General features: G+C 42.9%; 1 pseudogene; it reads right to left on the reverse strand.

Annotated features, from left to right (window-relative positions):
* Window positions 1-6722: 6722 nt before the first annotated feature.
* On the reverse strand, window positions 6723-11533 carry LOC136628813 (myosin-9-like; annotated as a pseudogene).
* Window positions 11534-13159: the final 1626 nt, after the last annotated feature.

A 13159-nucleotide genomic window follows, 5' to 3' on the forward strand; every position in this document is an offset into this window, starting at 1 on the left:
TTTAAAGGACCGGAATCTATCAAAGGCCTGATCTTCACAACACATTTGTGGAAGTGTATCATGGAATGAATAAAGGAAATTTCTGTAGACCTCAAGAAGAACTATTGAGGCTCATCAAGATGGAATAGAACCATCTCGAAAGAGTTTGAACTCCATCAATGCACAGTCAGATTGTGTACAAAAGGACAAAATTCAAGACCATTATTACCCTCCCTAGAAGTGGTCGACCAACAAAGATTATGCCACTAAAGCCTCTAAGTAGAGATGAGCAAGCACCCAAATGCTCGGGTCCGCGTTATTCGAGTCGAGCTGTTCGTAAAATTTGAGAGCTCTACTCAAGTAACGAACCCCATTGACTACAATGGGAGACTCGAGCATTTTTGTATGTGGGACGCTGGGTGCCGAGCTTTTGTTTTGTTTTTTTCTTGGTTCGTGTTTGCTGGCCAAAGTATGTTCGCTCAACTCTACCTCTAAGCCCCTAAAGGTTTTTCTCACATTAGCTAATGTTCAAGAGTTCAACATCAGGAGGACACTGAACAACAATGGTGTGCATAGCAGGTTTGCAAGGAGAAAGCCGTTGCTCTCCAAAAGAACATTTATGCCTGTCTGTAGTTTGCTAAAGATAACCTATGCGGCTTTTGGAACAATATTTTTATATGTCTAGTTTTAGGTCAAATATAAGATATATGGAAATTTTGAAGGGCTCACAAACTTTCAGGCATTACTGTAGTGTAGATAGAAAAGTGGGACTTAATAAACTTGGAAAGTACATCGGGAAGAGAGAGGTTGGAATAAGAACCTCTAAATTGCATGTTGACCAATATTATTTTGTTTTTGGTTTTGTGCAGGTGTACAGTTTGGGGTACCAGTGCACAAGAAAGACATAGTGGAACTACTGTTATAAACATTCATCTTGATCATTATTAGAGATGAGCGAACGTGTTCTAAACGAACACTTACGCACCCAGACACCGGCTTTACCGAGGACTTCAGTGTCCGCGCGTAAAGATTCGGCCGGCGCCGGGGGGCGGGGAGAGGCGCGGCGGCGCGGGCGGCAGCAGCGGGGAACAGGGGGGAGCCCTCTCTCTCTCCCTCTCCCCCCCACTCCCCGCCGCACCCCCCCGCGCTGCCACGGCGACCCCCGAACTTTTTTCGCCCGAGCACGGAATTGCTCGCAAAGTTCGGTGCTCGGGCGAAAAGGGGCGGAGCCGAACACGTTCGCTCATCTCTAATCATTATACATTGAATTTTAAACCTTTTTCAGGTTTTCAGAGAAATCCAAAGTGTTTCCCATACATATATTTCTGAATTTTGCTAGAAGTCGCATCAAGTATTTCTCTTATATAAACTTTTGGAGTCTTTTGTACTTTTCAAAAAAGTCAGTAAACAAACATAAATCTCTGCCCATAAGATTTACCATCTAAGTGGCCTTGCTGGTCATTTATCTGTCTCTGGTGCAACGCCTTTTTACCAATAGATTAGAAGTTACTAATGGGAGGAGGTCAAGGAAGTTCTGTGACTCAATGAATCCTGTCAAAAATGGATACATAGTTCAAGATCAAATATCTTCATCAAACCATTCTAAAATCAACACTGTGAGGTTATTCCCTCCCAGGAGCACCTTGACTGAGTTTCCAAATCCATTAATAATTCTTTTGCAGTTATATATTTCTTTCATTTCTCTATGTCATATAACCTGTAAGTCATTCATTCTGCTTTCAGCTACCTATATTTTCTGTACTATTTTCTAGACTTTTGTAGGTCATCCTATAAAAAAATAACCTTATATAATCCTCTTTTCTGAGCTGTAATACCTGGTCAGGTATAGACTTATTACACCTACAGATGTAGCAAACATTAACTTGACATTAAATGCTTAATGATAACAATGTACTACAATGCTGTAAATGGAGTTATCACAATGTGCCAGTCGTATTGACGTTTGCTACACCTGTAAAACATGTTCACACTTAGGCCTCAGTAGCACAATTTTGTTGCGTCGTGACAATGCTACAAACCCCATGTATTTGACGCCCATGCTTTTCGACGGGTTCCTTCCACATGTGATGTTTTGTAGCGTGCGACATCCCGACACAAAAGCCTTGCAGGTCCCGCCATATGCACGCGACTTGTGAGGTTTTGAAGCCCATGTTCTCTTATGAAGCCTTCCTCTCTGTTGCATTGAAAACACGATTTTCATGCGGTGAGATGCAACTTTGACAGTAGGAAATACTATTGTCAAAGCCAAAACCTAAGCCCTAACTGCAGGAAAAAAATGTAAAAAAGTATACTCGAGCAACATGACATCGAAGAAAACAGAAGCGATATCGCATAACTGGTCTGTGTGATATTGCTATGGTTTCTCACGGTGATACTGCAATTTTGTAGCGCTACAAAGTCGCATGACTTTGGAGCACCTCATGTGAGAATTTTCGGGAGGGAGGGGCTTGAAATATAAGCTTTACCCCAAAAATAAGCCCTAGCCACAGAAGTTTTTTTTAAAAGTATACATCACCAAGAAGTGCTCCACCGTGGCTTCTTCTCGGTCCCCGTCACTGTTCTTCATCTCTTCTGGCTGGGGATTGAAAAATCCCCGCCTCCTGGAAACGCTGGCTGTGATTTGCTGATGCTTAGCCAATCAGAGACAGTGCTCGATAAATGGCTTTGATTGGTTCATTAAACTATGGCTGTGATTGGCTAAGCGTCAGCCAATCAGAGGCAATACTTCCAGGTGGTGGGGATTTTTCAATCCCCGGCCAGAAGAGATAAAGAAGAATAGTGCCGGGGACCTGGACAGTGCTGCTAAGGTGATGTATACTTTTTTTTTCTACAGCCAGGGCTTATTTTGGGCTTATTTTGTTTTAATCTTTAAAACTCCCATTTATGTACTCCTTAGGAGACATTTCTGGGGTTGCCTGTAAGAGAAACCCTATTTCTCCCCTTTCCTCACAGACAACATCCTAATCTGACGGCAATGTCTGTCTCCTGATTGGTTACTGTCACACTGATCGGTAGAGGGGATCCAAGCCTGGGAAAACAGAGCAGTGCAAATTGGGATATGGGGAGGACTTACACAGTTTTTCAGTCAGATAGTTTGAGCGGTAAGTCAGTTCCAGTCAGTGAGAGAAGAAGTCTGTGAGTCGTTCAGCCAGTCAGTCAGTCAGAGCTGGAGCGTAAAGAGAATCAGTCAGCGAGTTATTCAGGGACTGAAGAAGTCAGTCAGAGAGCAGTCTAAAGAGAAGGACAGTCATAGTCGAAAGTAAGGAAGCTCATGAAACGTTTCAATATCAGTGCAGTGTGGAGGAGAATAGGTTGGGATCCTGCTCCAAAAATAGTGAATGTTATGAGCCCCTGTTACACTGGAAAACCAGGGAAAATACAGCCTCATCTTAGCCTCCATTACAAGTACAGTCTCACCCCAGCCTCAATTACAGACACAGACCTTACAGTAACCTACTGAGCCCAACCTGCAGATACCTGGGACTGACGGGGTCCTGTTCACAAATAATCCTAAAGATAAAGTGCGTTGAAGAAAATCCTATTAAATATCCTTGACTGTGTTCCATTCAATTGCTATAGTGTGTGTATTGCCATGGAGTGTATAATTTTGTGCAAATTGTGAAAAGCCTGTCAGTAAAACTGTGTACCTTCGGTTTTGCAACAGAAAACTGTGGACTCGTCTCTTATTTTCGTGTCATTCACTGGTAGTTCACAACTTAAGGTACTGGCATCAACAGTGAAAAAAAACACTCGACATTCGTCGCCTTAAGTTCTAAATCCTGTTGAACCGCACACATTCCCAAGCGAGGCCTCTGTAGCGGCCATTTTGTGGAGAGAGACCGTAGAGCCACCCATGACCGCCATCTTGTTTTTCCCCCACAACTAGCTGGCCCTCCGCCTGGACGTTGCACAAGTACCCCCTGGAAAATCCTTGCATGTGGTGCTACAAATACATGTAAATGTTGTATTTTATGCCCCATGAAGTCGAAAGTATGTACATTATTGGAGTAGACTTTACTCTAAAAACCATGGATTAGCTCTATTGGAGTATAATGGAGCTAGTCTATGTGCATATTTTTATACTAGTCCATGGCAGAAATCAAAGTTACAGATGTGGATTTGTGCAGCGAAGTAACTCTAGAATCTGAGAGGGATTTGCATAATCCAAATCCATACTGTATGAATTTACATAGGGCAAATTAGCCATTGACTATCTGGAGAAATCCTGGGGGCCGGTCAGGTCCTGGGGCCGACGCACAGGCTCTTGAATAAAGAAAAAAAAACAGCATTTACTAACGTTCTGGCTGCTGCAGTCTGCGTTACTCCTGTCCTCCACTGACTTCTTGGTAGAACGATTATGAAATGATCGCTATGGCCAGTCCCCAACCTTAGTGCCGTTGAGGTATGTTTTCTGCGCTTCATGTAAAACATGCTGCACCACACTTTGCAAGCTGCATAGACTTGTCCCCTCCTACTTCCAGCGTGACTCCCGTGACATCAACATTTTTACTTTTTTGTGATGGCACTGCAATAAAGGCTTTCACATGTTTTCCAACGCCTGTAGCCCTCAGACTGATCTAGCAATCATACAATGGTATCCTTGAGCAGAGCTAGTTATAAGGATAGCAAAATTGGATATTGATTAAAGACCAAATCATCAAGGGGCCTTCATCAAGCTCCTCCCACCAACATGACATGAGCATGAAAACTGGAGCTCCAATCATATACAAGTTTTAATATTTGACAGAAGTAGAAGTCATTATGCAACTTTTACTCATATTTATTACTAGTGGACAGAGCTCCATTTTCCCGCCTGCATGTCTAACTACATCTAGTGGATGGGAATGTCTGTTGATTGCCAAAGGCAGAGGGGCTAACCAGCTATTTTACTGGTTTTGTAGTATTTATGTTGTGTCCTTACCAGATGTGCAATATACGAAAACAAAAGAAAAGGCACAACTGTGCAACATAAATACAAAACTAAGGGAAAGCCTTTCCCTGCAAACCCCTAACCCGGGAGGGGGCCCTGCCTACTCAGCGGGCCGATTGCTTCAGACAGGTGTGGACCCACAGCTTGTGCCTGGGCCACTAAATATTCCCTACCAGGGAGCCCTAATACAAAAAAAGGGAACAGAACACCATAAACTCAAAGATACTTAACTTAAATGTGGAGGAGCTCCTGTGGTGGCTATGCTCCTCAGCAGCAGTCCAAGTAGCAACTGAAAAATTGACCAGCACTGAGGTCAATTCTTGCATGGCTTATATAAGAGCAGAGCTACTCAGAAACAGGTGAGGACTGACATCACTCATTCAACCACCACACCCCTCAGCTCCAGGAAAGGTAAAGACACTGCTAAACCCTGGTCCGGCCTGAAAGCAAGGTGAAGACTTCAGAACAGCTGCAACAGTTTATCTCCATGTTGAACTAGAAATCAAGCATGTTAATGTTCACCATGTTACTGGGGGCGAGCAGTACTGATTGTTAGAAGATAATACTGTATTGCTCTACTTTTATACAACTATCTTATTTTTACATCCAGCATGAATTAGCTATGTAGTATATGACACTGATACTAGTGAGGCAGGGTCGAGAGAACAAGGGTGAGACAGAATGACCATTGTCTGGCTCGGGGATGGGGGGTGGCAATGGCTACTCACTGGTTCAGCAAGCGAGGAGTTTCTGACCAATGGAACAGACTTAGTAGGTATGGAAACTGGGAACATCCGATCAAATATCTGGTTACAAGGCTTCCTCAGGCCTCCACCCTGTTGCTTAGCAAGACAAAGCTTTGTCAGCCAAACTTCAACTTTATTGAACGGAAAAATATGCCCTTGTATTTTGTCGATCGGGAACCAGGAAAAAAAGAGATGCTCGAGTGCCGCATTTTCTGGTAATATTCCCTCCTCTTCAGAGGACCAGCAAGGTTCATCTCTAATTCAGCATAGCTTTGTGAGTCTACAAAAGCCAGGCAGAACCTAGCTTAACCTCTTCTACATTGGTGCCTTTCTCCACTTCCTCCAGGAGTTTCCAAGCAACTCACACATCTCCTACATTTTGCGGCACTCAAGCATCTCCCACCAAGGCCCTGAGGCTACACAATGGTTTAACATTACAAACTAAACATGAACAACCAAACCAAATAAAGATAAAATGCATGGACCATACCAGTCAACTCCTTACACTAAGAAGGAGACTACCTCCGGATTTGTTGCCCAGTCTCCACCAACCTTGATCTAGTCTTGTCCTTGACTGGTGTTCATCAGCCGCTAGCTCCATTCCTGGAAGGGCTGCAGACTTATATAAAAAGGCTGTTTGGAAAGATGGTAGTTTCTACCACAAATACCAGCAATGGGAACGTTGGCAAACAAGCCTTCTCTCACCAAGTAGGATTACGGGGCATTAGCACACTATTTGGAAAATGATTTGGGTATAATTACTGTAGTGTCAACTTTAGTAAATGCTCTAGATTCTTTACTGTATAAAGCAATTAATACCTTAGTTTGAGCAGATCCCAAATTGTGGCTGAACATACGGTAGTGTTTGTAGTTGACCTCATCTACATTTCCTAAGCACATCTCTGTGAACTCTATTCACTGGAGTCACATTTACAAATTGTATTCAGTTTCTTACACTTACATGAAAGTATCATGTTGTGTGTTTGTCATTTATTATGTACAGTTTCATTACAGCGCTTTTCTCATCAACACAATTCTTCTGTTCTTCATAGACAGAATGGGTCAAACAGGTTAATATTTCTTGTTAGTAGAGTCCTTGAACTGCACATGTTCTGCGTACAAATGGCTTTTGTGGGTAGAGGTTTTTCAGCAATTTCTTTCCTTTCGTCTACAGGGATTTGTGAGATTCTCAGACTGGCATCCTTTTGCAATGTTGGGTACTTTTGAACGGTTTCAAAGATTGCGTTTACAAAAAAAAGGATCATCACAAAGATTATTATAACACTTTTTAGTAGAAGGTGACATGGAAGACAAGACACATTTTTAAGACACCGGTAAAGAATTTAGGTCATTGTATGTCTCATAGCGTATAGCTAATTCTAGTGAAGTGCATACAAACCAGACATGATCTACCTTGACATAAGTTATATTTATCAGACAATTCAGACTTTTATAATACACCGGACTGTATAACAGTGAGAAAAGGCATAATAGTGAGAAAAAAGGGGATAAAAAGATGTTCACAGCAAAAGAAAAAAATCTTATGATCATGGGAGTTTTCTGAGCAGGTGCCATCTCTTATAACTTACTGGATTACATGAAATGGAAGAATTTCCTGATGGGCGTATTGTTGGTAATTGGCATTGGTATTATAAAATATTGGATGCATGCTGGTCATTTTTGGAAACACTCAATGAGTCTGTTTTCGATACACAATCTTAAAATGATTATCTCACTTAGACTACTTTCATATGAACGTTTTTTTCCATCCGATCTTCAGAAGAAAAATTGGACCTATTCATTTGAATCAGTGTATGCTATGCACATGGGCAATTTTTAGTAGGGGATAGCACATGTCAATGTGCGGTGTCTAGCACATCGGATACCAGACCAATGGGATGCCCATGTGCTGTCGATGCAAATTTGCGCTTAAGAATCTTGGGTGCAACTTTTAAATCCCCCATGTGCATGTACCCTTAGGGTGTATGCACACAGACTATTTTCACACGAGCTTCATCAAATTGTGATATCGATGGAACTCACCTAGGGAAAGGGCACATTCATTTAAATCTGATTATTCACGTGATTTTTCTTTCAGACCAATGGAAAGATCGTGTCATGTCCTATTTTTGGGAGATTCTTGTTTAAAAACTGTCCATTATTTCCTATGTGACCCTGAAACAAATTACCTTGCAGTAGAATGTATATATGATTTTCACACAAGTGGGAGGCTATTTTTCTACTTTTACAATTGAAAAAACATGCAATTTCCACACGTGAAAATCACAAGTGCAGCGATGCGTATTTCTCTTGGACGGATACCGTACCCTTAGGCTTCTTTTACATGGGTGATGCGTTCTTTGGCCGGCTGCATCGTGGGCGAAAAATGTATAAACGAGGAAAAGCAGCTAAAATTCGCGTTTTCTCACCCATTCACATGACCAGGTGCAGTGTATATATGTCGCAGCCCAGAATTCCTTCGGCCGGCATAAATGCTCTGCATGGCTTCTATTAGTCAAAAAGAGCCAGCTGACATAGTTTAGCAGCACTAGCCTCTGCTAAACTCCCACCCTTTGCCAGCAGCTCCCGTAAAAACCTACTGGAGCCACCAGCTGGTCACGGGAAAAAGATAGGGTTAGAGCTATCTTTTCTGGACGCGTCAAAACATCAGCTGGCGTACTCGTCCACCTATGTCCTATCTTCGCCCGACGGACGTTTTTACATGGTTAATAATCACCCTATGTAAATGAATGCATTGGAATCCAATGCTTTACATGGTCGTGATTCTCGGACGATGTTTTATCAGGCCAAAATAGCCGCGATAAATGCTTGTGTGAATAAGGCCTTAGGCTGACTTCACACAGTAAACCTGCAGCAAATGCACATCAATTTTTCTGCAGTGCTGTAGCCAAATTAATTTTGCTGCATTTTTAATTGCAGATATGCTGCGAGATTTAACCCTTTGTAGCAACCCGTGGATCATTTGCTCACATCACAGGTAGACACCAATGGGTTAAACTCCAAATTCTGATTTATTCTCACAATTCTCAGCAATATCAGCTTGTTTCAGCACAGCTCTTCAGCAAATAAACTTAAATGTCCTTTTGTTTCATATAGTTCAATATATAGTCCATCTGTGTTTCTCACCCACCTCTCCAGAGCAGCTTCATACAGTTGTCTTCAGGACTCACTCTGCTTTCCCTCAGGACGGTTTCACTCCAACCTTCCTGAGGCACACGAACAATCTCTCCAGTGACCTGTCTCTGGCTTGCAGCCCACTTCACCTCTGACTGCAGCAGGAACAAACACCTTTATCCTCCTTACTGACCACACCTGTGGGTGTTTTCCCCTTGTCTCAGGTACCAGACTGCCTGTCTGTTGCCCCTACAGGCCATTCTCTGTAGTGTGCCTCTACAACTCCTTCCCCCTTCATGAAGGCCGAAGGCCGCATCACACTTTTCTTCTTTTGGCCCTCCAGGGTCAAAACTCCAGCCTCGGGGGTCTCTTTCTATTTTTACCTGTCTGACAAGTTCTTTCTTCTTGTCTTCACTCTGCTCATCACATCCTTGCAGATCTCTGTTAGACTGTGCTCTCACAGCTTGCAAGTTGACTTCCAAGTGCAACTTTGTATCCTCTGTGGCTTGTAAGTTATAGTCAAGTTTCTCTACCTGAACCTTAATTTCTTCTACTTGCTGTTCCAAGGCTTTAGTAGACTTTTCTAGTTTATGTACAGTCTTTTCACCATCATCCTTGGAGCTAACTAAGTCCTCCATTTCAGTGCAGAACGGCTTGCTAAGACTTTCAAACTGAGCCTCCATTTTGAAGGTCTCTTCTAGCTCAAGAACCTTGTCTCTGTATTCTTCCAGTTCCTCTTGTAGCTCATGCTCCAGCATGGCCTTGCTATGGATTACAGTCTCCACTTCATTTTTCAATTTATTCAGGTTTATAATTATCATCTTTTCCTCACTTTGTAATAATTCTATTTCTTCTCTTAGTACAATGTTGTCATCGGTTAGAACCATTAGCATTCTTCGAAGTTCCTTTACCTCTGAATCTGACTTTTGCTTGGTAGTATTCAGTTCACTGATGAGTTGGTCCTTGGAGCCAGCATCCCTGTGATAGGCTTCTACCACTTGGACCAACTGTTTCTTCACTTTCTGGGTTTGCTTTTTGAAGTCATTATTCTTTTGCTGCAGTTCTTCCAAGATTTCTGCTGCCACTTGTGAGACCTTCTCATCTTCAGTAGCCTCACTTTGTAAACATAATTCTTCCCTACTTGTGACTCTTTTTTCAGATTCTTTAACAAGATCATCTTTTTTCTTTTCTGTCTGAACTGGGTTTTAGACATCTCTGGTCCCTGAACTTTCCTTTCAGCCGCTTGACTATTTGATTTCCAGCATTTCATCTTCATGCACAACTTCTCTGAGAACCGCTGAAGCTCTGCTCTTTCTTCTGACACCACTTTCAGGGTGCGTGTTAGGGTTAGTGCCTCTGTTTCTCTCTAATTAGCCCTTTCTTCTGCATGCTAAAGTTCACTGGCATATCTCGTAGATCTGGTTTTCTCTTCAGTCTGCCCCTGTTCACACAGCTTCTGTTTCTTTTCCAGTTTGGATACAAGCTCCAGTTGCTGACCAAGCTTAACAGCAACATCTTCTAACTCTTGCTGAAGACTTACTTAAACCTTCTCAAGTTTATCATAGGCAGCCATTTTCTCTTCACACTGCTGCCTTGTAGCTTCTAATTCTCTTTGTACTTCTCTTTTCTGCTCTTTCACAGACTCCAAGCACACAGCACTCTTCTCCAGTCTATCTTCCAGATCCACCACCTCAGCCTAAAGTGTTTCAAATCTGCTCTGATGTGTTCCTCAAGCAGGTAGAGGAAGATACAGAAGCTAAGAGAAACCTATTTTTCTCATCTTGCATAGTCTTCAGGTCTGCACTGAGACCAAGCCTCTGCTGCGTCTCTTCTTGCAGTAACTTCTGGGACTCCACTCTGAGCTTCCAGCTCCACCTGCAGTCTGCTCACCTGCTCAGACAATGCTGTCTGCACACTGTCACCTTCAGTTATTTTTATTTGTAGCTCTTGAAGCTGCATCTCTACTGTATTCCTCTTGCATTCAGACTCTTGCTTAGCCTGCAAAAGGACCTTCAGCTCATTGATCAGCTCAGTACACTTGCTTTCCACAGCCTGTTTGACCTCTTCCAAGGTTTCATTCATCTTTTCAGCTTGCTCTAACCGTTGGGACAGTTTGCTCTTAGCTAGCGCATGAGTCTGCTTAAGGTTCTGGATCTGGGCTTCATATAGTTCTATTTCTTCATCCCTACTTATTTGTAGCTGGGTCAGCACCTGCTCCTGACGAGCTTCTTGGGCTTTCTTAAAGTCCAGTATGCCTCTCAATACCTCTGCTTGCTTCTCTGCTTTGCTGCAAGCAGCTTTCTCCATTTCCAGCTTTTTTTTGAGCCGATTTATCTGAACTTCCCATTCAACATTTCTCTTTGCTGACTGTGTCTTCAACTTTTTAAAGAATTGTTCACACCTATGGGTTTGTTTTCCCAACAACTCCCTGTGATCAGCTTCAGTTTCTCTTATGAGGTACTTATTCTCCTTTAAGACAGTCTCCCTTTGGCTTGGAGGTGCTATCTTCTCTGTAGTTTTGACTGACTGTCAGTGCAGCCAACTGCTTCATTAGGAGTTGCCTTTCTTCCAGCTGCACCTGCATAGCCTCTACACATGGCCTTTCTGCTGCTGAGCCATGGTCTCCTGTTGCTGCACCTTCTCCTGTATTAACTGCTTCAGCAATTCCTCCATACTCCCAGAGGCTGTCTGCATTTTCACTGGTGTTTTTGAGCTGGGACATTCACCGCTTGTGCCCACATCCTCCACCATATGTAGCAACCCGTGGATCATTTGCTCACATCACAGGTAGACACCAATGGGTTAAACTCCAAATTCTGATTTATTCTCACAATTCTCAGCAATATCAGCTTGTTTCAGCACAGCTCTTCAGCAAATAAACTTAAATGTCCTTTTGTTTCATATAGTTCAATATATAGTCCATCTGTGTTTCTCACCCACTCTCCAGAGCAGCTTCATACAGTTGTCTTCAGGACTCACTCTGCTTTCCCTCAGGACGGTTTCACTCCAACCTTCCTGAGGCACCCAAACAGTCTCTCCAGCGTCCAGGTCTCTCTCCAGACCTCTTGCTCCCAGTCTACGTCTCCCCCTCGATCTGTCTTGGGCTCTCATAGCCCAGGTCCCTCTCACTGGACCTCTCTCTGGCTCACAACCCAGATCCCTCTCACTGGACCTGTCCCTGTCTTGCAGCCCACTTCACCTCTGACTGCAGCAGGAACAAACACCTTTATCCTCCTTACTGACCACACCGGTGTGTGTTTTTTTCCCTTGTCTCAGGCACCAGGCTGCCTGTCTGTTGCCCCCTACAGGCTATCTCTGTAGTGCGCCTCTACACCTTGTATTTTGAAGGTTTAATGCTGCAGCACAAAGAAACATGCAATTGATTTAAAATCTGCAATGTCTCCCAAGAACACTAATCAATTTGTTGTGGAAATTTTTCACACCATGTGAGGTTTCAATCACATTGGCAAGCACTAGATCTCTGCTTGATATCGTGCTTGCCAACTTGCATTTTTCACGGCAATGCAAAGAGTTTTTGCTTAAAATTTGCATCGCTTCTGTGAGAGTGTCATCTTCACACACGTTTCATGTGCGAAAAAAGGGTTGCAAGTGTGTCTGATTGACTTCAACTAGAAACATTGCATCGTGATATCTTTCAATGTCTCACTGAAATATAGAACATGCTGAGGTTTTTTTTTTCCTCACAGCATCACTCATGTGAATAAATCCAATGGATTTCATATTAGTGCAGGTTTTGGGAAGGTATTCTCCTGGAATGGCTTCAGTAGGGACACATGGAAAACTGGGTGGATCTTTAGGCTGCCTGGGAACTTCAAGCAGATTGCTGCCTGGCCGCCCCTCACTTAAATTGGAAACAGTCCCATAAACCTTTGCCCGAGTTTGGGAGAAGGTATGTGGGTCTTCAAATTTCTTGTGGATAACCATACCTTCTTTGCAACCCAGAAAGTCCATCCTTGAAAGAGGATAAGGACAACTCAGGAAATTTTCATTTTTGTATCCTCCCTTAAGCTTTGTTAGAAGGTCTTGAGAGTGCATGATAACCAAAATATTTTTAGAGGACAGAATTGTATAGTCTGTATTTGACCTCTCTTCAGGCTCCAGGGTGGTAGGACACAATGAAATGAAACCTGGAGAAGACCTTTATTTTCGCACAGCAAGGAATTTCAGTTGCTGATGTCCTATCGCTTTAGGTGAGATTTTTTGTGCAGCTAAAAATTGCTTCATCTGAATGATTCCATGGGAAACCATTGGCTCTAATAGTCATGTTTTTTTGCGCATGTAAGTCAGCTGCGCACATTCCCTCATGCGAATGAGCCCTTAGGTTACT

The sequence above is a fragment of the Eleutherodactylus coqui genome, chromosome 5, assembly GCF_035609145.1.
Source record: "Eleutherodactylus coqui strain aEleCoq1 chromosome 5, aEleCoq1.hap1, whole genome shotgun sequence".
Lineage (NCBI taxonomy): Eukaryota > Metazoa > Chordata > Amphibia > Anura > Eleutherodactylidae > Eleutherodactylus > Eleutherodactylus coqui.